The 25460-nt window shown below is 39.4% G+C and overlaps 1 pseudogene; it reads right to left on the bottom strand.

Annotated features, from left to right (window-relative positions):
- Nucleotides 1–228: 228 nt before the first annotated feature.
- LOC149251882 (OBERON-like protein) overlaps nt 229–25460 on the bottom strand; it is an 88781-nt pseudogene continuing 63549 nt past the window's right edge.

Below are 25460 nucleotides of genomic sequence, written 5' to 3'. Positions count from 1 at the left end.
ACTAGCGCACTGTCCTATAACTTCTAGAGGGGTGGATGGTTGCACCTTTAACCACAGCTTGATGATTTGAAGGTCCATTTCCAGCTAAACTTTTGTCATTTCCTCTTACGCCTTATGTACCCCTACTGCTAACCTATGGATGCGCACCTTTGCTGGTATGTCTGCTGGGATGGCCAGCTCCGGAATGCTTTAGTAAGCTTCGTCTATTACCTGTACTAGTTGTTGATTCTACGACACCACTTCATCATGCTGCAATCTCAATTGTTCCATATAGATTTTCTTCTCGCTGAGGACTTGCAGTGCACGACTCTCCCTAGTTCGTAGCTCTGTAGTTATCCCATCCTGTAAAACATATAAGGTCTCTTGCAGGAGTGTAGCCATATTGATATAGAGACCATTCAATGTGCTAAATGTAGTCTTGTCAGCCTCATTTGTTGTCACTAGTGCCCCTTCTGGCAGCGCTATGGTATTCGTCATTTGCACACGCAACATTTGTTCTTCTGTCATTGTTCTGACTGTGAGGCTGGTTGAAAGGGTACCAACCTGAGGAGGGCACACCTGTAATTCCTGAAACTATGATATGAGGGCCCCCAACACAATCTTGTTCTCCTGCATGAAATTCCAGAGGTCCTTAGAGGTGACATCACGCACTGTCTCACCAGTCGTACAGATCACCCTCGGTTCGGGTGATCGGTTCAATAGACGACTTCGATGGCTTGACCTTCTTGCGCGACCCTGTCCGCTCAGCTCGGTGCTGGCACTTCAACTGTGTGGATGTGGTTTGTGGGTCCATGCCCCCTCTTATTCCTCTACTTCCTGCCCATGCAAAGGAAACATTTGGCCCTCTCTCACCTTTGCAACCACCTCATGTGCTACCGTTGTTGTTGTTGCAACCTTTTTCTGCTCAGTTGCCATCTTTGTAGTGTCCTGCGCCGCCCACACTTCTGCTGCCACTACCTCCTTCCTTCTCTTTTCTACCAATTGTGCAATGTGCAGTTTGGCCTCGTCTTTCTTCCTTTGTGCCACCAACTTCTCTATCTCCGCAAGGTCTGGAGTGTGCCACTCTGACAACCATGCCTTCGGGATGTTAAATATGACATCGTCTGTGGCTACAAAGGGTAGCTGCCTCCATTGTTTGGTCAGGTTCCTACACGCTCTAATGTAAATGCTATGGATGTGCACTTTAAATTCCACAAAACTCTGATGGCTGTTGTAGATAGTGGGTGACAAATGCGACTTGTTGTTGATCCCCATTTTGAGGTTTATCTCCATGAACACCAAAAATATTTTAGTATCGCGAATCCTAGTGGCATCCTTTGTGGCCCAAAGTGAAGCATACTTCGCAGCCTCTGGTAGATCTTTATCAATCGTGGGGAATTGACTATCCTTTGGTAATTCCCTTGCGATGAGCATTATGGATAGCAGAAGCCATGCATAGTGGAACGTTTTGCCCTGTTCTTGAGCTTCACAAAAATTCTCTAAAAACCCCTTGCAGAGGAACTCAGACCAGTTAAACTATAACCCCTCCGCACACTGCTCAGCCAATGCTACCACCAATGTGGGTACCTCCTCTGCGCAACACTTGCGCATAACCTTACCGACCAGCATTTGGGTTGCCACTTTCACTGCTTTGTCATTGATGTTGGAGATGGTGTAGCCCCTTTTCTTCTTCACCAGCTTGTATTTTTTCTTCATGGCCTCTGCGTTGGCAAAGTCACTGCTCTTCCCCTCCGAGATGTTCGCAGGGTCCTCTTCTTTACATGGAACCTATGAAATGTGGTGAATCAAGTCTATCGTGATGGGGATGGGCTCCTCCAGCCACAAACACCGATCATGCACTAGGCAGAGCAATTTTCTGATGAAAAAAATGCTTATTAGGGCATGGTGGAACTGTGACACCCATAGCAGGTTCAGTAGCCCAACCTTTTCCACTCCATGCAACCACTTTCACAGCACTAATTCTATAACCCCGACCGTGGTGTTTTTCTTGGGCTTCATGAGGTGCGAGATCTTAAGCTGAGGGAACTTTTCATGGTGAGCGAGGTCCTAATCTTCGAATTTTAAGCTTGGCACCCATCCCAGGTGCGTGCCCTCAAAATTAATACTATCTGGGAGGAGCGGGATCTGGAGCAAGCTCTTGGTCTTGTCAAGGTCCTTGGGCACTCTATCCTTTCCTTTCTGTAGGGGGACATAGGAGGGTAGCTTTGTCGGGAGATGCGCAGGCTCAATTTCCTCCTCCATGCCTTCCTCCTCATCTTCTGTGATGATTAGGTCCTTCAGGTCTTCCTCTTCTTCATCGGTCTCTATGGTGACAGCTTTCCCCTTCTCCTCCATTGACAACTTGGTGCACAACAAGTTCTGCGGGGACACACGTATTGGAAACATCGCTTGTTTGTCCTTCTTGGGTCTTGGCATGCACAGTGCTTTCAGGATCTCTACCTCAATCACGGAACCTTCTGGAACATCCCCCGTAGTCAGAGCCTGCTCGACTTCTTTAGTGGTCAGTTCTGTTATCTCCATAACGTCCTCAGTTATTGGCATTGTGTCCATCCAGAAATCTAGCATTGGCAAACTTAGGGGCTCAATCAATGCTCGGAACACAACAATCAGGGATCTGCTTAATAGCTCAATTCGCAAGTGACCAAGTGTTGCTTGCTGGGTAGCCCTTTGTAATTTGTAGTGCTTTTTGAATTTGAATTCGACCATTCCCCCCCCCCCCCCCAAATCAGGTTCATTAATGCTCCCTTGATGGCAGATTTTCCCAAATATTGCCCATAAATCGCATCTTAAATGTTTGCCACCCACTCAATTTGGTCTCAAGTCGAGCATCCCATCATGAATAGTGACTTCAATGGTCACTTTTTGGCCAACTCGCGTGGCAGCACAACCCCTCGTGCATGGTCATGGACCTTGTGACTTGTTGCTTCTATGTGTAGCTCCAACATCGTGCAGCTCTCAGGCATAATAGTTTATAGTCCCGCACTTCCTTTCAACTTCCTGGAGCGCTAATATTGTTCTTCCTTTGGTTAGTCAGGTAGTCGCACCGCCCGTGTGAAGTTTCATCCTATTATCCATCATGTTTCCTAGAAAATACCCACCTTTTATTGTTAAGGTCGGCATCACGCACTTTACCATCTGCAACACCCTACCCTGGTCAATACGCTTAGCAATGTGTGGTCCAAGCCAAGGTATCAGACTGATCAATCTATAGTGATAGGCCTTAAACCTATCATTGCAATCATACACATCCTGCCTTATCACCCTAGTCTTCTTAATGAGAAACTCTTCCTTTATCTCGTCCTCCATCTTCTTGACTTCCACGTCGACCAGAGCACTTTTCTTCCTTAATCGTACCCTTTCATCTTCAAATTATTGGAGTCTAAAATTTCCCTATCAAATTTCTGCTTCCAAGATTCTGTGAATTGTCATATCTACTGGTGTTATCATGCATGGTCTAATCTCTCCAAGTACTAAAGGGCTCACTGCGGTTTATTCATCCTCCAGCCTTGGCGGTGCTGACACGGTCAGGTTTTTGCACGAGGTCTTATAAGCCCAAAGAACCATTGGTATGTGCAGGTCCCAGTCAGTCTACTTCACATTGTGGACCTTGTTCAATGCTTCACATACTTTGTTAGAAGATTTTGCATGGATATTCTTCTGTGCACTTGGTCTTTCCATACTTCATGGTCCCAACTGGAGGGGTCATTCACGCCATTTCCTTACCTGCACCTACTTACTGATCGTGTCTCCTATCGCGAGGATGATGTGCATTTGTGTAGGTTTTGCACCATATGCCTGTATCCACCTCGACAGGTGGGTGTGTGGGTTAGTTCATTCAAAAATTTTGTTTGTTAATCACATTAGAGGCTTCCCAAACCTCATGTGCATCATCCTTCTACATTCACGCCAGTCCTCAAAACTTCTTTGGTGCATACGCCACCATCTTGTAGGTGTAACATGTAGTACCCATTTCAGAGCATCCAAGCATTATTGTTCTGGTACTTCTCTTTCAAATTTGTTCAGGAAGTCATCCACCTCACTTAACCCATCATACGTAGGCAGATCTCTTACCTCGGTTGCTACGTAGCACAATGATATCATCATCATGTTACAGTTGAGCGTGGTTACCTCGTGTAACTGATTCTGCCATCGTTCTATCTCCTTGTCAAAATCTGATGTGCAAGACCTTCCGTGCTCCCATGATATTTAGCAATCCGCAGTTGGATTTACCCAGTCCTGATCCCGTGCAATTATCTTGTAGATGCATTCCAAGTCATCATCACTATCCTAATCGCGCACCGGCTTCGTGTAGTGCGATCCTTCTTCAAGGTCCTAAGGTACCACTATGCGTAGTGACTTTTCTCAAAGACCATCTTACACTTCTTCAGATTTAACACTCCATTCATGTCAGTGGCCCAATCTATTCCCAATAGCGTGGGGTACAGATTGTTGTCATCAACAATCTCTATCACTTCAAAATCTGCTGGCGTGCTTTCTCCTTCAATATCTATCGTGATTCCATGCAATGTCCCCATAGGTAGGATATTTTGTTGGTTCACGATTCAAAGTTGGATAGGATACCATTGCAATGCAGGCCTGCCCATGCACTCCCATGTCTGCTTTGGCAGGACATTCACGTTTGACCCTAGATCCAAAATCACTTGGTCCATCTTAGATTCCTCGATCTGTGAAACCAATCTCATTTCCCTTCATGTTCGCATCATGTGCTTCTCGAGCTTTCAAACTACGTGCAGCTTTCCTAGCGCGGTCCCAGCACATCTAGTTATGAGTTCTTGCAACCCCTTTACAGTCTTGCAGCCCCTTTACAGCCTTGCTGTCACACAACAACTTCATGCATGTCTCCAAGAATGTAGTGAGCATCGATGGGTCCATTTCTGGCTCCAGTCTATCTTTACTTCTTGAAGTGGAGGCATCATCGAAGCTCCTTTCGGCTTCCATGAAGGTCTCCTTAGTGTGCTCCAAATCAAATTATGGTTCCTTCATTGGAGCCTTGTGAACCTAGGTATTTTCTTCAGGTTTCTTGCCTTTGTCATCCCATGTCATAATACCACTTTGGAGCATCATACTTACATTAGGGTCTTCCTCGCACGGCTCAGACGTCATCATTTACAAGTTCTGAGTCATGGGAGGTTGGAGTGCTCCCTTATCGCACAACCTCGCTATCAGTGTGGGACAATCCTCCATCTCATGGTCAAACAACGTACAATACAAGCATGATGGTTGCGTTGAATTCATACAATCACAGGAAAAATGCCCTGGCCCTCCGCAATTGTAACATATCAGTTGTTCATGACCTCTTCCAGCCCCCCTCCACCTTGGCCTCGTCTGCGCCCCTGAAATCCGGTGTGCGCCATTCCTGCGTTTTGATCGAGGGGCCATCTTTCGGCCTGAACTCTGTAGGTAGAAGTTCGATCCATCATCATCTCATCAATTTTACAAGTGTGCTCATCATGTCCCACTAACCTACAGAAATTACCGAACAACTGATGTGTATTCTGCGTATACTTCTGTAATAGATGGCAGTTATCTATAGCATGCTATCCTCCTATCTGAAAAATTGTGCACCATAGTGCAGGCACCGTGCTTGGTCCTTCTTGTGCCTTGGGTCTTAGTTGCATTGGCCCTCCTCCCACAAGGTAATTCACAAACACTAGGCGGTGATCCTTGTCGTGCCTCTAGCCCTTGCATTTTCGCATGATACCTCATCATGCATTTCTAGGCGAGTTATCCTGTCTTGTTTCAAACTCTGCATCTCTAGGCACAAATTTTTCAACTGCATGTGAATCTACTGAACTCCCAGGTTAGGGTCTTGTATTGGAGTCTCGCGCAATCTCATCACAACCTCCAACGCCTTAGCCTAAGTGGTTAGCCTTTGTTGTGACAGTGCATTCCATAGATGCGCCGCTAACAATGCCATAGACCATTTGTGGTATTTCCCATTTTTTAATGTCATGTTCGCTTCGTGGATTGTGCACTTTAGTATTTGATCCAATTCCCACAGGGTCTCGCCTGGTAGCATTGTGATCTCCTTCAATCCAAGGATCGCTTGTGCCTCGGAATTTGGCCTACTAAATTCTTTGTTTAGTGAAACTTGGATATCCATGATCCCTGCATTTGGATTGTCATTGGAATGCTTAATGTACCAGGTCAACGCGCGATCCTGCAGAGTGCTAACCAACATTGCCTTCTTTATATTATCGTCTATTGCACTAAAAATTGTCACCTTGACATTCTGCAATCTGTGTGAGTCCATTACCACTCATACTTTCCTCCTTTGCAAGTCTAAAGCCTTAGTTCCTCATATCAAGCCTTGAAAGTAAGAGAAAAGCCCTAAAAGTCTCTAAAGCTCTGGTTTCGCACTTTCTCTTAGTCTTACCTGCGGTCCCGCACCTAATGGTCATGTTCCTTGCGCACCTCACTGCTCTGTATCTGTGTTATGGGTGCAGACCCCTGTAAAAGTTAAAAAGGAGCGAGTTTATTCTAAAAACTCACTTTCAGTCACTTCTAGAAGCTTCTGGAAGGAATCTTAAGGTGGCAGGTTCGCTCTCTTAAGGTTCATGCATCCCATACCTTAAGGAGCTAACCCCTTGATGTGAGGAGCTTATCCCTTTGAAGGAGGACTCTATCCCTTCATATGTGGACTTGTAACCTCCTCCTCTACGCTATAAAATGAAGCATTGGGCTAGTTACTGGGGAGGTTGAAAGCTGAATATTTTTGAGGTGAAATGCTGCTAGAACTTAGTCTTCTTATTTGAGTTTTTATGAGGAGATATTACGTACCTCTAAGATCTCGTTTGGAAGAGTGCAACGCTTTTTAAAGTAAAGGGAATTCCTGTTTTGAACCCCAGGAAGAGCTTGTTCAACATCAAGGCTGAAAAGGTTGTAAGGTTCTTCTACTTCAAAGTTAATACAAATAAGTTTTTTTTTCTCAATAAGTTGTTCATTAATGGTTTGTTTTATGGATTCCTTGATCACCGTAATAGACATGATTTACTATATTTTCTATGCAGGTGCTATTTGATGTTTGCTTGTTTGTGTTTGTGGGTCTTTAAAGGATAACATTTTCGAACGATCAAGGAATGAATACAATGAAAAAGCATTGGATCTAAGGTAGGATCGTAACAACTCTATAGTTTTTATTTGTAAATTGCATATGTCTAGAGAAAGATAGATTTCTTTGTCTATTTGTTGCTAGATTATCTTGTGATACTAGGGAGATCGGTCTTGTCTGCAAGAACGATTTATCTGACCAACAAATTGGAAACTCCACTGGGGAATGAATTTGAGTTTTGGTTTTCCTTTGTGTTGACTTGAGAAACTTATTTTCGTTTGCGATTTTTGATTGATATACTGGCTTGGATAGTTTTTAGAATCTAGAGTATTTTTTGTTTTTTTTTTTTCAAATTTTTCAGGGGACCGCACTTTCTCTTTACAGACAGTGCGGGCATCTCCACACTTTTCATTTAGTAAACAGAGCGGAACCACACCTGTTTCTTCCGGAGGCTGCAGACCCTGTAAATGTTTTTGAAAAACATAAAATATTTTCTTCCAGTTAAGTTTAGGTTTTATTTAGGATTTTTAGTGTCTACCTAGATCAGTATTTTTTCTGTCAGAAATATCTTTTGAGTAAGTTCCGATAGTATTTTTTGTTTTGGATGATTTTCTAGAAGTTATGCATGCTTGGAGTGGTTTTCACTTTGTCTCTGTAGTGACTCAAAGATCAAAAGCTTGAGAAACCTTAGATCACCCTGGTGTCTTTTTGTCTTCTTGATGAGTCTGAATTGGTTGTAAAATCTATCCTTTGTGAGAAATAGATTTACTTTTCTCCTTGCAAATCTTTGAACAAACTTTCTTATAAGTTTTGAATTTCATTTTTACAAAAGAAAACATATCTGGATGTTTTTTGATTGATTTGTTATTCTGAAAAAATGAATCCTTAGTTTACTAAACAACTAAGCAAAACGTCCTCAAAAACAATCGAACCTTTTATTTAATTAGATTTTTAAAAGTTTTTAGGTCTCAAAATTAGTTTTGTAGTTTTGAGTGTTTTTCTAAAACTTGTAGATCTCTTTTGAAGCAAATTGTTTTTTTGTAGTTTCGAGTTTTGGAAAAGGAAAGGGATTTATTGTGAGCATTAATTAGTAGTCTCATTTTGAGTTCTTATTAAAAAAGACAAAAAGATTTTCTTTTTATTTTCATGTTTAAAAGAAAGAATTGTTTCTTAAATAATTGCATTCTCAAACTCTTTCTTTTAGCTAGAATTTCAGTGAAAGAAAAACGAATTGCTTATCATTTTAGGTGCATTTTTTAGTGTTTTTGGAGTCAAGTCTTCACACCATCCAAGTTTCATTTCCATAGCTATTGAATTAAAGAAAAACCCATAAAAGCAACGCTTAATTAAAATTGATCTAGTAATCTTTTTATTTCTAGGGCTCTTATCACCAATATAGCTTAGGCTAGTATCTTAGAGTAGGGAGCAATTGACTCTCCAAGATAGTTAAAAAAACAAGTAGATACATCTTGCAGTAGGAAATAAATCGAATTGTAATTGATACATTTTGGGAAGCTTCTCTTAAAGGAGTCAATCACAAGATCATGTCCTAACCTTTGAGACAATCAAGTCTATTTCATTGGGAAAGATAAAAGATTTGCACGTATTAAAAACGGTAAACCACGGATTAACCATTGTCGAGGAGCCTAGGGTCACTTGTTGGTAAACCTCAGATTGATCATGTCGAGGATCCTTCAAGGGGATTGAGCTTTGTTACTCTGCCCTTGCGCATAGATCAGATCGTAGACTATTCCCCCAGTTGTATTTGTTGTTGCTGGTAACCTTAGTGTCCATAAACTTAAGATTATTTCCTAAGGTGACAGTGAAGGACGGGTCTCACTGTACTTGGAGCAAACATCGACTAGACTCACTTGGACTCTCTGGGGGGTTCTCTTCATTAAATATGGTTTTGGGAAGAAACTTATGCCAGTCTGTTTCATTAAACAGGTTGTCGGGGTAACTATTCCAACCGCCCTTTTGTATTAAAATTCTATGATGTTGGATTTCATCACCAACTAGTGTTTTTAGTACTGGAAGTTATGTTTGTGTGTGGTTTGAACTCTTATATTTTTTAGGTGTGTGATTTAGTTGTTTTTTCTTTAGAGACTTTAGGTGCTTTTATTGAAATTTTCTTTGTTTGCATGTGATTATTTTCGTCCTACACCCATAGGTTATATTATCTTTGGTCAATCATGTCAAGACAAACATCTATGTTTTCCCAATCACTGGAAACATTTTTATATGGCGGTCCTATTGTTCCTTTGGGGTACCAGTCACTTTCAGGTACTTTTTTAGGAGCAACTCCTTGACCGACTGAACATCAGTTATCACCTGGTAATAATGGAACTAAAACATTAAATGTAGAGCAAATTATTATGATGTCTGGTAGTATTCCAAATCCTCAACCTCAAGGTAGTCAGTTACTGCCTGGGGGGCAAGGTAGTCAATTACCGCCTAGGGGGCAAGGTAGTCAGTTACCACCTGGGGGGCAACCCCAAGGTATTTAGTTTCCGCCTGGAGGGCTACCTCAAGGTTTTCAACCTTCAAGACAGTACATACCCCAAGGTCAACCCCAGACTCAGTATACTCCTCATGATGCTTATCAACCCCAGATTTAGTACGTGCCTTGGGGTTATCAACCTCAAGGTCAGTACCCAACTCAAGGTTTCCAATTGCCTTTTGGTCAATCATTTTTACAAGAGGCTGGAAATGTACTGCCTAATTATCAGCCCTACATTCAACCATGTGATGGTCCTCCATATGCACAACCTTTTATGAGTCTTGGAATGAAAATGGTGTGGGATCCGTCTCAAACTCAATAGACTTTGCAACCTAATGTGCAGTTACCTTATCAAGTTGGACAACCTTTGGTTTCTGGTTCAACCTAGCAACCCATCTAGTCTACCATTCAAACCTCTGCACCTGGTACAGTTCAGCAGCCTGGGCCTATCTCACCTCAGATTCCACCTCAAACTGCTGCTGCAACTGCTGCAACTTCTGTTCAACCTACCACACCTCTTTCTAGAGTATCTGTAGCTCCGGTTTCTACTTTCCCTACATCAGTACAAACTACTCAAGTCTCTGTGCCACAGTCAGGACCTACAATTTAGACTTTGGTCCAGATGCCTGCAGGACAAGCTAGTCCAAGTACAATTGCCACAAGTCAACCGCAATTCACTTATCAACCGTATTAGGGACAGTATCAATTCGGTCCTACTGTACAAAACCTAATTTATCAAAATCAACCGTATCCTGGCTATACTTATCATCAGCCTCAATAACCTCAGTTTGCTCCAGTTAATCCTGGTTTTCCAGGAGGTTATAACATTCCTAATGCAAATCTAATTCCAGGTTGTCTTGGATATCCTGCTCTTGGAGCTAGTCTTGTTACTCAAGGTTTTTGCGACCCTAACCGTCAGTTACCATTTATTGCAACTTTGGATTTACCTGATTTGTCCCGCCTTACAAACGATCTGATTCACTATCTTTCGTATTGGCCACCAATGCCTAATAAGTTGCCCAGTGATATCCCAAAATTCGAGGGTAAGTCAAGGGAGGATCCGTCAACTCACATCATGACTTATCACCTCCGTTGTGCCTATAATTCAATCATTGATGATTCAATTCAATTACGTCTTTTTCAATGAACTCTGATTGGTCTTGCTTCCAAATGGTACATTGAGTTACCACGAGGCTCTTTTTAGAATTTCGTCAGTTAGGCACTTCTTTCTTAACTCATTTTCAGTTGCCTATCAGATACTACAATGGCACGGAACTGTTAAATTCACTAAAACAATCCACGTCCACATATATTTCTGATCATATTCATTAATGGTGACGTAGAAGGCATCTAGTGAAAGTTTTCATTCTGGATCAAATTTTAGCAAAATGGTTCGTTAAATCATTGTTACCTAAAATCACTGACGATGTAGCTAAGGTAGGAGTTGTCACTGAAGATCAAGTTATTACTCAGGCTTAGTACCTTCACCTCATTTATACGCAGTCAAGTACTTTACAAGAAAAAATCCCTGATCTTCCAAAAACTATAGCTCCTTCAGGGTCTCATGCTGCTGATGGTTTGATTGGTTCAGTTAGTATTAAAAGCAAGAAGAAATCTTCAAAGAATTATTCTCCTACAATAACTTTACCTGATTCCCTGAAAGGAGATTCTTCTGCTGAAGTTTCTGCCGACATCCATGTCGTAGATTCATCTACGACCAAATCTGGTAGTAAAGAGAAGGGCAAGAATAAAAACAATCAAAATTCAAAAGATAAAACGAATAAAAATGAATCTACTGATGAAAAAAAAAACCTCGCTATCCTTGTTTCATTTGCAACGAGGACCATTTTACCAAAGAATGCCCATATCGAGTAGAGTTTTCAAAAGTCGTTAAAGGTTTTCAAACTCCTGCTGTCTTGAAGGATCCTTTTCTTACTCAAGATAGTAAGGTGGTTGCTTCTTCCTCAAATACCTCAGAAGAACCCATTATGATGATGTCACATGTCAGGATTGCAATGCAATAGCAAGATTATGGTAGTAAGAATCTTTTTCATGGTAAAGAAGCAGATTCTTCTAATTCAAATACATCAACGATGCCTCCTCCTGGTTCCAATCCACTACAAGTCGAGGAACCCAACTCTGACTTAGTAATCAAACTACTTGCTAAAGGTATATTTCAGAAATCAGCATTCAATCCACATGTGAGAGCTACTCAGAATTATAACATTGTTGAAGACCTAGCCATTGCCCCTTCAGCAATGTTGGCTTCGGATGTGTTGCAATCATGCCTAGCACAGTGTAAATTACTATTGTCTACTATAGGAGCTATTGATATTTAGGATTCAAACCTAATAATCTATGGTTTAGAGAATAGTACACCCCACATACCTCATCAAATGAATTTCCAGATTCCAGTGTTAGTAAAAAACAGACCTTGCTTTCGAACTGAGATTGATGAAGGGGCTTCTACGTGTATTACGTTGATCCAGTGTTGGAGATCGCTTGGTTCTCCCACACTTAATCAATATCTAATGATTCTAAAGGCTTTTGATGGCCGAGGGTTCCATCCTTTTGGTATTTTACATGATTTACCTATAGGGGTCGAAGGCAAAACCGTAAATCTAGATGTGGAAGTGGTTGATGCCCCTCTAGATTATAACCTTCTCTTGGGTCGCAGTTGGTCTTATGCTATGACTGCTATTGTTTCATTAGTTTTTCAGCTTATAAAGTTTCCTCATAACAGAAAGATCGTTACAATAGACCAATTGACTTATTTCTCATCCAACCCAGCCTCTACAAATAGTGTTTAGCACATCGGTAAAATGACTATCCCTTATAAGGATGTTGGTGTAGGTTTGATTAAAGATTCTAGTTTACTGGGAAATTTTTCCTTCCCTCCTCCTAACGTATTGCCTTCTATTGCAACTATTCATATGATTTCATCAAACACTATTGATTTTGATGATCCTTGGATCGTACCTTCTGGTTCTGAGGTGGATTCATTTGATGGCGCGATGCCTATGAGTCCCTTTGAAATTGCATATCAGGATTTACAATCATTTTTTGATTCCTGACCAATTTCGAGGATAGTTTGTTCCCGTGTAAACCTCGTTAAAGAATGAAATCAGATGTTTCGAGGATAGTTTGTTCCCATGTCAACCTCGTTAAAAAATGAAATCGGATGTTTCGAGGATAGTTTGTTCCCGTGTCAACCTCGTTAACAAATGAAACAGGATGTCTGGAGCATAGTTCCTTGTCTTGTGTCAAGCTCATTAAAAAATTAAACAAGGAGTTTGGAGCATAGTTCTTTTTCTTGTGTCAAGCTCGTTAAAAAATGAAACAAGGAGTCATGAGCATAGTTCCTTGTCTTGTGTCAAGCTCATTTAAAAAATGAAACAAAGGTTATGAGGATAGTTCTTTTACTGTGTCAACCACATTAAAAAGTGAAACAACTCCCTCGAAAGTGAACCTTCATTCCATCCACCTCGCTGAATGAAATGAAGCTTGGGGGGCATGTACCTCGATTTGCGTCCTTATGCTGGGGCATGTGAACTTATAACAAGCATAGTTTTTCGTTTCAAGCTTGTGTAAACATGAAACCGAATCCAAGCAAAGTTCTATGTGGTTCAAGCTTGTGTAAAAATGAACCCATACCTGATTTACATTTCGTGATTGCAGTTTTTATCCACTAAATTCTATTAGATGAGCCTTGATTGTTTCATTCCATTGCCACCATATCTTTTGCTGATCATATGCTTTCACTTGCTTGTTTTTCCTTTCCTGAGGGATCACAGCGATGCGTGGTTTTGTTAGCTAGCCTCTTAACCTTTACATGTTTTGAGCAGTTCCACCATTGCTGGAGCCAGTTGCTACCCTTTATACCACTTGTTCCTCTAGGATGAGTCCTCTTTAAGCTCTTTTCTGACTCGTAAAATATGAAAAGATTGCCGAGTTTTTCCCTTTTTAACTCAATAAACGGAATTAAAAAGGCAATCCACTTTCAGCACTTTTGTCACCCTATAAACATGAAAATATCACCAGACTTTTGTCATTTCGATTTCAATACTGGTTATGAAATGATGTGTCTTCGATCACTTTTTTACTTTTTCGGATTGGACCCACTAATTATGAAAAGTACTCCTTGATTGTAATGGTCAAGCAGTTCTCTCAAGTATTGTTTTATACTTTTTCAGGCTTGAGGGACACAAATTTAAGAAAAAGGACCCCTTTGGAGTTTTCTTTTCCGTGACATTTTCAAACTCTCTAAACATGGAAAAGACTCTAAGTTTTACCTATGTTGGACTCGTTAAACCCTTACGACATTGGACTTGTCACTATGACAAGACTAGAGTCCTCTTTACACCCTTTTCAGACTCATTAAATATGAAACGATTGTCGAGCACTTGTCCTTTCCAGCCTGTTAAAGTATTGGAAATGTCATCCCTCCTGTATTATTTTATCCTTTTTCAGACTTGAGGGATTATTTTATGAAAAATTACCCCCATGAAGTTTTCTTCAGTTTTTCCTCTGACTCCCTAAAATTGAAAAACACCGAGTTTTTCCTATACTGGACTTGTTAAAATTTAACAGTAAAGGACCTTTAATTTTAAATAGGAACGAACCACTCCTTCTTAGGGTTCAAATTTTAAACTAAGTTGGACTCATCCGAAGGATGAGATTATAAACAAGAAAATGTTATCCTCCTCAAGCTTGTCAACAATAACGAGTTACTTGCCAGAAATGGTGGGGGAAAAGAGAGAAAAATGAACATGTTTGTTACATTTTGTGTTTTAGAAAATCCGTTAATCACTCTTGAACATGACACTTTTGTTCACCTGGGTTGGGAAAATCCTTTGCCTAACAGTTAATCAAACCACATTGAAAGTCTTCAGCCAGTTTCTGGGTATTAGCTTTGGGTCAATTGTCACCAAACCATCTGTAGTGTCATTATGTTCAAGAGGTTAGTTCAAACAAACCATTCATTTGCAAAATATTTGTCATCCATTTTGACCATCCCTAAGTCAGTCCTTGCAAATATATTTCTTCAAAACTTGATCTATGATTTTGTGTTGTGGCTTGCCTACGATGGATCACTTTCTATCGAATTCAGCTCATTATCTAGAAATCATCAGTACCTTGAAATATGCATGCCCTAATGGCAGTTTTCTCACCTTCGACGATAGGTGGAATCATTTACCCTAGATCAAATGATTCCGTGACATGTTCGACCTCAGCTCATTTATCATATTTCATGGATTATACTGGGTACTTTGAGTGCCATTCAAATTACTGGTGGTTTCCCTCACACTTATTAATAGTTCACATCATTGACTGGTAATAAATTGGTTTCTACCATGTTCGACTTCGACACATTCATTCACATGGATAGAATCATACTAGTTTGAGAAGCGGAAATCAAGACCCCAGATCTAGTTCCTACCATCTAGGTTGCGAGGACTTTTGTTATTCATTATGCAATGGACTATTCATAAACAGATGGTTGCATCCATACTGTGTCTACACATGTCTATACTCTTGATGTACTACAAAATCATTTCCGTATCATAACAATTTAGTTAGTTTTCTAGTCAGTTTTGATCTGAGTATGGAATGCCTACCTCAGCGATGATATGTTCACATATATACATTTTGCATTGAATGTTTTTACAGGGTCTGACTGGGGTTTCCACAGGATGATCCTTGAAATGATAAAGTACTTCACTCTTCATAGATGACAAATTTTATCTTCATCTATTACAGACTTCACACTTTAGGGGGCAATTTGTTGCACTAAAAATTGTCACCTTGACATTATGCAATCTATGTGAGTCCATTACCACTCATACTTTCCTCCTTTGCAAGTCTAAAGCCTCATTTCCTCATATCAAGCCTTGAAAGTAAGAGAAAAGCCCTAAAAGTCTCTAAAACTCTGGTTCTGCACTTTCTCTTAGTCTTACCTGCGGTCCCGCACCTAATGGTCATGTTCCCTATGCACTTGACTACTCTGTATCTCTGTTATGGGTGTGGACCCCTATAAAACTTAAAAAGGCACGTGTTTATTCTAAAAACTCACTTTCAGTCATTTCTAGAAGCTTCTAGAAGGAATCTTGAGGTGGCAGGTTCGCTCTCTTAAGGTTCATGCATCCCATACCTTAAGGAGATAACCCCTCGATGTGAGGAGCTTATCTCTTTGAAGGAGGACACTATCCCTTCATAGGTGGACCTATAACCTCCTCCTCTGCACTATAAAATGAAGCATTGGGCTGGTTACCGGGGAGGTTGAAAGCCGAATATTTTTGAGGTGAAATGCTGCTAGAACTTAGTCTTCTTAGTTGAATTTTCGTGAGGAGACATTACATACCTCTAAGATCTCATTTGGAAGAGTGCAAGGCTTTTCAAAGTAAAGGGAATTCCTATTTCAGACCCCAGGAAGAGCTTGTTCAACATCAAGGCTGAAAAGGTTGTAAGGTTCTTCTACTTCAAAGTTAATACAAATAAGTTTTTTTCTCAATAAGCTATTCATTAATGGTTTGTTTTATGGATTCCTTGATCACCATAATAGACATGATTTACTATATTTTCTATGCAGGTGCTATTTGATTTTTGCTTGTTTGTGTTTGGAGGTCTTTAAAGGATAACTATTTCAGACGATCGAGGGATGACTACAATGAACAAGCGTTGGATATAAGGTAGGATCATAACACCTTTATAGTTTTTATTTGTAAATTGCATATGTATAGAGAAAAATAGATTTCTTTGTCTGTTTGTTGCTAGATTATCTTGTGATACTATGGAGATCGGTCATGTCCGCAAGAATGATTTATCCGACCAACATTCTGTGACACCCTGTACTTCCCATACAACTTTTATTTTCGGATCTTCATTCCCTACTCCCCTAAACACTGGTAGCTTTATCATGCTTTCCACACTACTTTGTGGTGGTGGCAGAGGTGGTATGGGTGAAGACAGGGGTGAGGATGGTGAAACTAGTGGTGGTGTGGGCGAGGGTGGTATGCGCGGAATTCTCTACCTTATCAGATTGATCACACTTCTTAGCGAGACCTTCGCGAGCTCTTCTTCACTCCCTCGCGGAGGTGAAATCAAGGGGCTAGTCACTATTTTTGTGCTACCTTTGTTTCTATAGATTCTCCCACTTCGCGTAACCGTAAACATCAATTTATTCACATAACCCACTTTTCACATAGTAGCATTTTAATCCAAGTGTTCAAATATTTAACGTAATTACCTCACAGTCCCTTGAGGAAACGTCGTTCTACCTCGCTATAGCTGACTGAAGTATCTACCACTAATCAGTGATGAATCCTCCTATGATTTGATTGAGCCAGTGATCAACAGCGCATGCAATCTTATCTTCCAATGCTTCTAGTCCGCGCACCAATTCTGCAGTCCACACAATAGGTTTGTCAAGTTTACACCTTCCTTGGCTATCTGCTAGCTTTGTGATCCACTCATACAATTTAGTGGGGAAGGATGAAAATAAAATTTTAGGGATCTCCATATACAAGTAGCAATATAACTAGTCTTCCTTTGATAATCACGGATTCCTATTTTTCTACACCGCGAACTCGTGAATCTTTGTGTTCAACCAATCTTTAATTCCTTTCTTTGTCAGATTCCAGTGATATGACATCATAAATCCGTATGCATATCCCAGTCCCGGCAACAGAACCATTTGTTGGCTTGTTTTGGCTTGACCTAGGTTCAGAGTTAATTAAACAAATAAATCCCTGCACTACTGACCCTTTTGGCAACATTCCATAGACCGTGGACTGAGCTCTCACCCGAAGTAGTATGGGAGGGTGCTGGAGCTAGGTTTCCGCACCCTTGAGATGTCTAAGAGGTATGACTAGTTTTCTGTTTGTTCCTGTGAACAGGTCGCTTCGCGTATGTTCATTCCTTGTGCCCTGATACACTTCCCTCACGCAGACCTAACCAAGGGTTGTGCCGCACTCTACGCTATTTCCCGATATCTTACTTATATTCCAGTGTTAATTAACTATCTTTGCCTACTTGAATGTTATAATTAGCAATACGAAACATTCATACATGATTGCACAGTAAATAAACAACATACTTTTAGATTATATCAAATCATGCATTAAACCAGGAAAATATACACAGAATTATAGAAAAACTTCTCTTTATTGATTTTCCCAATGGTTACAGACTCGACCAGCCATGCGCACTCAGCTACAGGGTTCCATGCACTAAGCTACGGACTACTAGGCCTCTGTGCACTAAGCTATAGAGCCTTCTCCTAGTCTATGACCCACAAACACACTTTTCACTTCGACTTAATCACTTAGACTTCTCATACTTCCCTTATATTTGTTCTTCTCTATTAGTTATCTTTTACACATAGAGCATGGCTCTATTTATACAATCCCATGGTCCACGGACCATGGGTAGGTCTATCTAGCCAACATTACATTACAAAAACTAGGTTGGACAACCCTATGACTTTATCATACTTTGGCGCCCCGCACTCGTAATTCATAGAGCTTTTACCAAAAGATTCAGTTAAAACTTGGGCTTTAAGCCCCCAAAACATGCCTTGGGGGGATTCCATGCCTAACATTACACCAACTATAACATGGCGGATCAAAACTATTTCTGGAGTATCTCTCATAATCTTTTGCATTATTCTAGCATGATTTGTTTGTGTGGATGCATGTTATCATATTTTGCATGATGTTATTGTTATCTCTATGGAAGTTATTCAAAAATGAAATGCTTTTAGAGTTGATATTTCTTTGGTATTTCCAATTATGGAATAGTAGACACTTATAGATATTTTGTAGCAACTACAACCACCCTCCAAAATTTTGGCCTACACAAAATTTCAAAGCCTCCATTGAGAGTTTCACTTGATGACTACACACCCTCAGGTTCACTCCATGAGCCCATGTGAGTCTTTGCATCTTCCATGCTTGTTCATTTCATTCAAGTTTTTTCTTGTTGGTGTCTAAGTCATGCTTGCGACCATGTTCTGGTTATGCTGAAATTCTTCACTTCATGTGTGCTTGTTGTGTCCGCTATGAAAGAATTTGTCGCACTCACACTTAGAGTCACATTCACTTTCGTACAAGCATCATCACGGTCGATCAATGATCATTCACGAGTATCACGCTTGTTTCCTGCACCGTCGGTCAGTCATGTTAAACATGTGTGTTTGAATGGTTTGAGTCATCTCGTCGTCGAGTCATGTGAGTGTGTGTTTGCACGATCACCTATGCATCTTTTGATCATTCACACACTTAGTCATTTTTCCAAAGTTCTAATGACCGGACTCCCCTCTGACAGTTGGACCATCACCTCGCCATCGAATCAATCGACTGCCACCTAGAACAATGCACAAGCACCAAGCAAGTCTTTATAAGTTGCGCTGATCGCAAGTGATCCAATCAGCTTTCATGATGCTCACCTATAGAGTTGGACTTGGTAGTCAACTAGGGACTGACTCGCCTCAAAAATCGTGCAGAGGCTGCTAACCTTGCCTGCTCTACTGACTAAGGAAATTGCACAAATAGGATGGATAATTCGCCTTTAAAGCAAGTTCTCTTCCATTGAGCTAGCACCCTTTAAAGAATATACTTTTAAAAATTATACCTTGAAACTTCATAAATTGTAAAGTCTACAAATTTCAATAAATTAAAGTCTCAGTAATATTTTACTAAATAATCAAAGCAACATTCAAGCTGTAGGTCCCTACATAATGGTTATTGAAGTTATGAAAAGTAGGTGGATGGAAAAATAGTTATGTATAAGAGAATCAATTTTTTCAGTTGAATAATCAATTAGAAGCGAAACTCTAAAGACATTTATAACCTATAAATGACCTATAACTAGCAAATGCACCAAATATTGTGAAGGAAATGTCATAAGTGGATAGCATATGGAAGAAGAGGAGGTAGGGACTTGGAACCCTTGTACATCTTTGCATGCCTTAGCACTTGGCACATCTTAGCTTGTTTGACATGTCTTCATACTATCTGGCACATGTTAACATGCCCTAGCATTCCCTAACAAACCTTGGCATTCATGACCTCACAACTAGCATTATATTTTTCCATGACTTGGGAACCTTACATTCACTAGAACACCTTGGCACTCCCTAGTTTTCATGCCCTTTGTTATCCTCCACAATGTCCAATGATGATGAGGAGATCGATGGAGGTAACCACAAACCAAGCTTTTAGTTTGGTAGGTATCCCTACCTAGCTAGACATGGCTCTCTCTATGAAATCACAGCCAAGAGATGACTAGAATGTAAAGGATTTTAGGCTAGATAGCTAGGCTCAGTTGGGTTTTTGGAAAATTTAGGGACTTGGAACTCTATCCACCAGTGTCTTCTTTGGCAGGGACTTTATCAAGGAGGCAGGGACTTGGAACTCTATCTAGGATAAAACACCTAACATGCATGATAGGAGCTCCCTAGAATATAGTACCTCCTACCTAGAAGAGTATCCCCTCCTCAAAATATAGAACCCTTCTCTACTGTGCACTTTTCTTAAAGATAAATATGTGCATAAAATAGTACTAATAAAAACAGCTAAATTAAGAAAAGTTAGCATCTAAGTAAAACTATAAAAGTATACTAAATATGGCTCTATATAAGTTTGGGAAACACTAGGCAAGCATGCTTGCATACAACATCCATAAGATGCCTAAAGTCGATGCGCTTCTTTCATCGTTTCTATACCCTCACAGCAAAAAGCGAATCTGTAGCATGTACCCCATGGCTGTATGCATCTGCTGAAGGTGTAGAATGAAAGGATCTATTGAGATAAAGTACTATTGGAGGAGAAACATGCTCAAAACAAAAGATAAAGTCTATTGTGAATTCAACCCATTTTCACACAGACCAAGGCTGATACTGGGTACACTTCTCCGCTGAATGGAAACTGCAATGTATTGTAGTGTTGTTGAAGAGAAAACACCTTTAGTACAACACAGATAAAACTCTAATAGATATTGTCATTGTGGCCTCGGTTGTAGATTATCTCATCAATATAGGTAACAACTTTGATAATTGAAAAACCAAAAGGTGAGTTTCATAGATCATTTGAAATGACAGATTTGGGCATACTTTATTATTGTTTAGGAGTGTTAGTATGGAACATGCAAGGTAGCCTGTTGTGTCTTTATGTCACAAGCCAAGGATGCAAAGAAATACATAAAATATTAAATAGCATGGTATAAGTTGATTGCAGGTTCTTGTGAAATGGGAATAGAATTATCCTTGTGCGGGTTCTAATCTAGTGGGTATAACATAAAATAACAAAATAATCGTTACGGGGTTGGAATTGTCTCACAATTCATGAAAAGTCCCAAATTTTTTCCCTAGAAAGAAGCAGAGTGAGTCCTCAGGTTTATGGAAGCAAACATCCTATTCGTAGGAAGGTAACTTGAAATTAGTTAGGCATATTATTTCTCGTCTTCTTGTACGTGTGTGCTTTGAAAATATAACCACATCCAAAGACTCAATAACAACTATGGTAAATTTTATAGATGTGAAGCACTTCTGAGAAAACCCATTGCTTAATGAAAATTGAGTGAGGAATATGTCAAATGATTCAATCTTGCACTCAATCATAAAAAGGAAGTTGGGGTATCCAACATCTTGCCAACAAATTGACTCCAACCATAATGTGAAAGGAAAGTTAACTGTGAAACCTATTTCCCACTTTGTAGTATTGTTTCCTCTTGAATTGCAACAGGTATCTGACTGCTTAGACCACAAAACTCGTGCCATGTAAACTCTGCATGATACAATTGTGATGTGCAAGCTTGACATATGATCTAGTTTCCCTCTAAAATAGGGTAAGTCAAATATTATGACAAGCTTAATTGTAATTTGATCATACACTATTGAGGTATTTCATGTAATAAACAATATACTATCAATGCACTAATCAAGAGCTCAAAATAAATGAATTTATTATCGCTACAATAGCGCCACTCGTGGGATTATCGAATAAATCACCTAACCTGCATGGAAAAAGCTTCCTAGAATAGAGTACCTACTACCTAGAAGTGTATCCCTTGCTCAAAATATAGAATCATTCTCTACTGTGAACTTTTATTAAAGATAAATCTATGCATAAAACAAAACTAAGAAAAAAACCTAAATTAAGAATTGTGAGCATCCAAGTCAAACTATAAAAGCATACTAAATATGACTCTATCTAAGTTTGGGAAACAATAAACAGGAATGCTTGCGTACAACAACCACAATATGCCTAAAATGGATGCACTTCTTTCATCGCTACTACACCCTCATAGGAAAACTATAATCGACATCATGTATCCCAAGGTTGCATGAATCTACTGAAGGTGCAGACCGAAAGGATATACTAAGATGAAGTATTGTTGAAGGCGAAACAGCTTCAAAACAACAGATAGAGTCTAATGTGCATTCAACTTATCTGCACACGGGCCAAGGTTACTACTGAGAACACTTCTCCCCTAAATGGAAACTGCAATGTATTGTTGCTATACTGAAGGAGAAGCACCTTCAGAGAAACATGGATAAAACTTTAACATATATTGTCACGGTGGTATCGGTTGTAGAAGATCTCATCAATATAGGTAACAACTTTGATAATTGAAAACCCAAAAGGTGAGCTACATAGATCATTTGAAATGATATATTTGGGCATACTTTATATTTTTTAGGAGTGTTAGTATAGAAAATAAAAGGTAGCCTGTTGCATATTTATGTCATAGACCAAGGTTGCGAATAAATACATAAAATATTAAATATCACAGTACAAGTCAATTGCAGGTTCTTTCGAAACAAGAATGGAGTTCTCTTTGTGCAGATTCCAATCTAGTGGGTATAGATTTAAATAAGAAATTTATAGTTATGGGGTTGGAATTGTCTCTCGATTCATGGAAAGTCCCAAAGTTTTTCACTAGAAAGAAGTAGAGCGAGTCGGTAGGTTTATGAATGGGAACACCCTATTCGCAGGGAGTTAACTTCAAATTAGTCGGGCATATTATTTCTCGTCTTCTTGTACGTGTGTGATTTGAAAAGCTAACCACCTCCAAAGACTCAAGAGCAACTCTGGTAAAGTTTATAGTTGTGAAGCACTTCTGAGAAAACCCATCACTTAATGAAAATTGAGCGAGGAATATGTCGAAGGATTCAATCTTGCACTCAGTCATAAAAAGGAATTTGGGGTATCCAACATCTTGCCAACAAACCAACTTAAACCATAATGAGAAAGGCAGGTTAACTGTGAAACCTCCTACCCACTTTGCAGTGTTGCTGCCTCTTGAATTCCAAAAGGTATCTTGCTGCTTAGATCCAAAAAACTCGTTCCAGGTAAACTCTGCATGATACAATTGTGACATGCAAGCTTGACACATGCTCTAGTTTCCCTCTAAAAGAGGGTAAGTCAAAATATTATGACAAGCTTAACTGTAATTTGATCATACACTATTGAGGTATTGCATGGAATAAACAATATACTATCAATGCACTAATGAAGAACTCAGAATAAACTAATTTCTTATTGCTACAATAGTGCCACTCTTTGGATTCTCCAAGGAGCCACTAATTTATACACATTTGGAATATTTACTTGGTCTGAAGAAAGATTAAGAAATGGTAGTGATCACTCTTTTCCCTACCATGGAAGGTCTATACAAAGTTAGCAATAAATTGATATAAAAGTGAGGTATATTCCTAACAAATAGGAGTCCAACTCTACAACTCTAATTTAGTGGCAAGGAAATATTCAACTGTAAATACTTGATCTCCTATAGTGTATATTTCTAGATAAATGGCTAGCCTAAATCTATCCATTGTCCACATATCCAAAAATACCATGTATGTCTAGACTCTGGTTGTGTGTGAGAGAGGGGAGATCACATAAAAAATCCATTATCAAAATAAAAATTGAAAGCACAACATTATATGGAGAATGTTTTTAAAAGTTTATTACGTACCTTAGAAAGTTTGAAAGGATAGAATTGAAGCATCCCTCTCCTTCCACACTTCATTAAATATGCCCCTTTTCCAATGTATATGTGGCCTGCAGAATCACAACCGACAAACAAATTATGAAAAGTAAGTTTAATGAATTAAAGTAGCTTTGTTATACCTCAAGAAAATGGACTCTGAGAAATTGGATTAATTGAAAAGTAAGTTTAATGAACTAAAGTAGCTTTGTTATACCTCAAGAAAATGGACTTTGAGGAATTGGATTCATTCTCTACAAAAGATGATATAGAAAGATATAATCACATTTTTAACTAAAACAAAGGTAAATTGGATTCATGCTCTACAATAGACGATCTAATGAGATCTAATCACATTTTCAACTCAAACAAAGGTAAGTTGAGTAAGCTCAAGCTCCAAAATGATGGCATCCAACTTCTGAGTGGTAGTTACTGTTTATATCTAGCTAGAGGCTATAACATAAAGACATTTGTTATATGTGAAAATAAAAAAATGAAAGGAATGTGAAATTTTTACCATCAACTATAAGTTCCTTTCAAGGACTAGACCAAACCATAACATTGTTATTAAGATAATCAACTCACCCATGCTAGTAAGGTTATAGTAGTTTCATTATAAAACTCTGTTGACACCTAATCATCAGGATTGGGTGAACATAATGTAAATAAATAAATAAATAATGTGAACAGTCATCGGGAGATGAAGTGAACAATCTCCCCCTCATGTATATAATAAGGCCAACCTGAAGGAATAAACATACGAATCAATTTTTGGTTGAGGAGTTAATGCCTAGTCTGACATGGTATCAGAGCCAGCTCCCAAAATAGGTGTAACTGCCTTCTGCCTACTTCTCTCTGTCCACTGCCCCTGTGCACTTGTCTTCCATAATTAATTTTGAACGCTGGTTCGTTGGCAAAGATTTGTAATGGTGAATCTGACGTGAATGTTGGTCTGTTTGTAAAGCTTTGTAATGGGGTGATCCATCCATAAGCTAGTATATCATTCTGCTCTCTCCATAAATGCTGTTGAATATTCTATACATAACGTTGTTGCATATAACGCTATCTGGTATCCTTGAAGAAGTTTTGTTGGAGCAATCGTTGCTCCTACAAAACCCAGACATGCTCTCTCCATGCTAGCCAGCCTCCCTCCATACGCTGTTGCTCTCTCCATCCTAGTATAATAGCACTCCAGGTTCAATCCTTGTATGAAATTCTTGGTAAACGCTGGCATAAACGTTGTTTCATATATATGCTGCTCCTGGTAGCTATTTCATATATATTATATATGCTGCCCCCTCCATATAAATGTTGTTTCATATATACACTGCTCCTGGTAGTTGTTTCATATATATTATATATACGCTAATCCCTCCATATAAATGTTGTTTCATATATATGTTGCTCCCGGTAGCTGTTTCATATATATTATATATACGCTGCTCCCTCCATATATACGTTGTTTCATATATGTCACATATACGCTGCTCCTGGTATTTTTTTAATGCTAGCCTGACATGGAAAAGGCACCTGAGTTTGTTGTGTGAATGATGCTGGTATATACGTTGAATTTTTTCACATATAACGTTGGCATATACTTTGAAGTTTTTGGTATATACGTTGAAGACTTTTTGGCATGTAAAAGGTGTTAAAAGCCACCCATTGAATGTACTCTTGAACGTTGTTTAACACATGGAATTATATTGAGCCCTTTTTTGGTATGCTGACTACATGGTATTTCATAAGTATTTGAGACATACATTGAGATTAGATTGGTGAAGACCAAATTCAGATAGCTCTGTTGCCTTTCCATGTAAAACAATTCAAGAACGTTGCACAAAAATTGATGAGGAAGAGATTTGAAATTTTTTGAGAAAGCATAGCTGATCTATCTTTTAT

Source organism: Pinus tabuliformis, chromosome 7, assembly GCF_031772625.1.
Source record: "Pinus tabuliformis cultivar Carrire ecotype Pingquan chromosome 7, CPIR1, whole genome shotgun sequence".
NCBI lineage: Eukaryota > Viridiplantae > Streptophyta > Pinopsida > Pinales > Pinaceae > Pinus > Pinus tabuliformis.
This window is presented reverse-complemented; position numbering and strand designations above follow the sequence as displayed.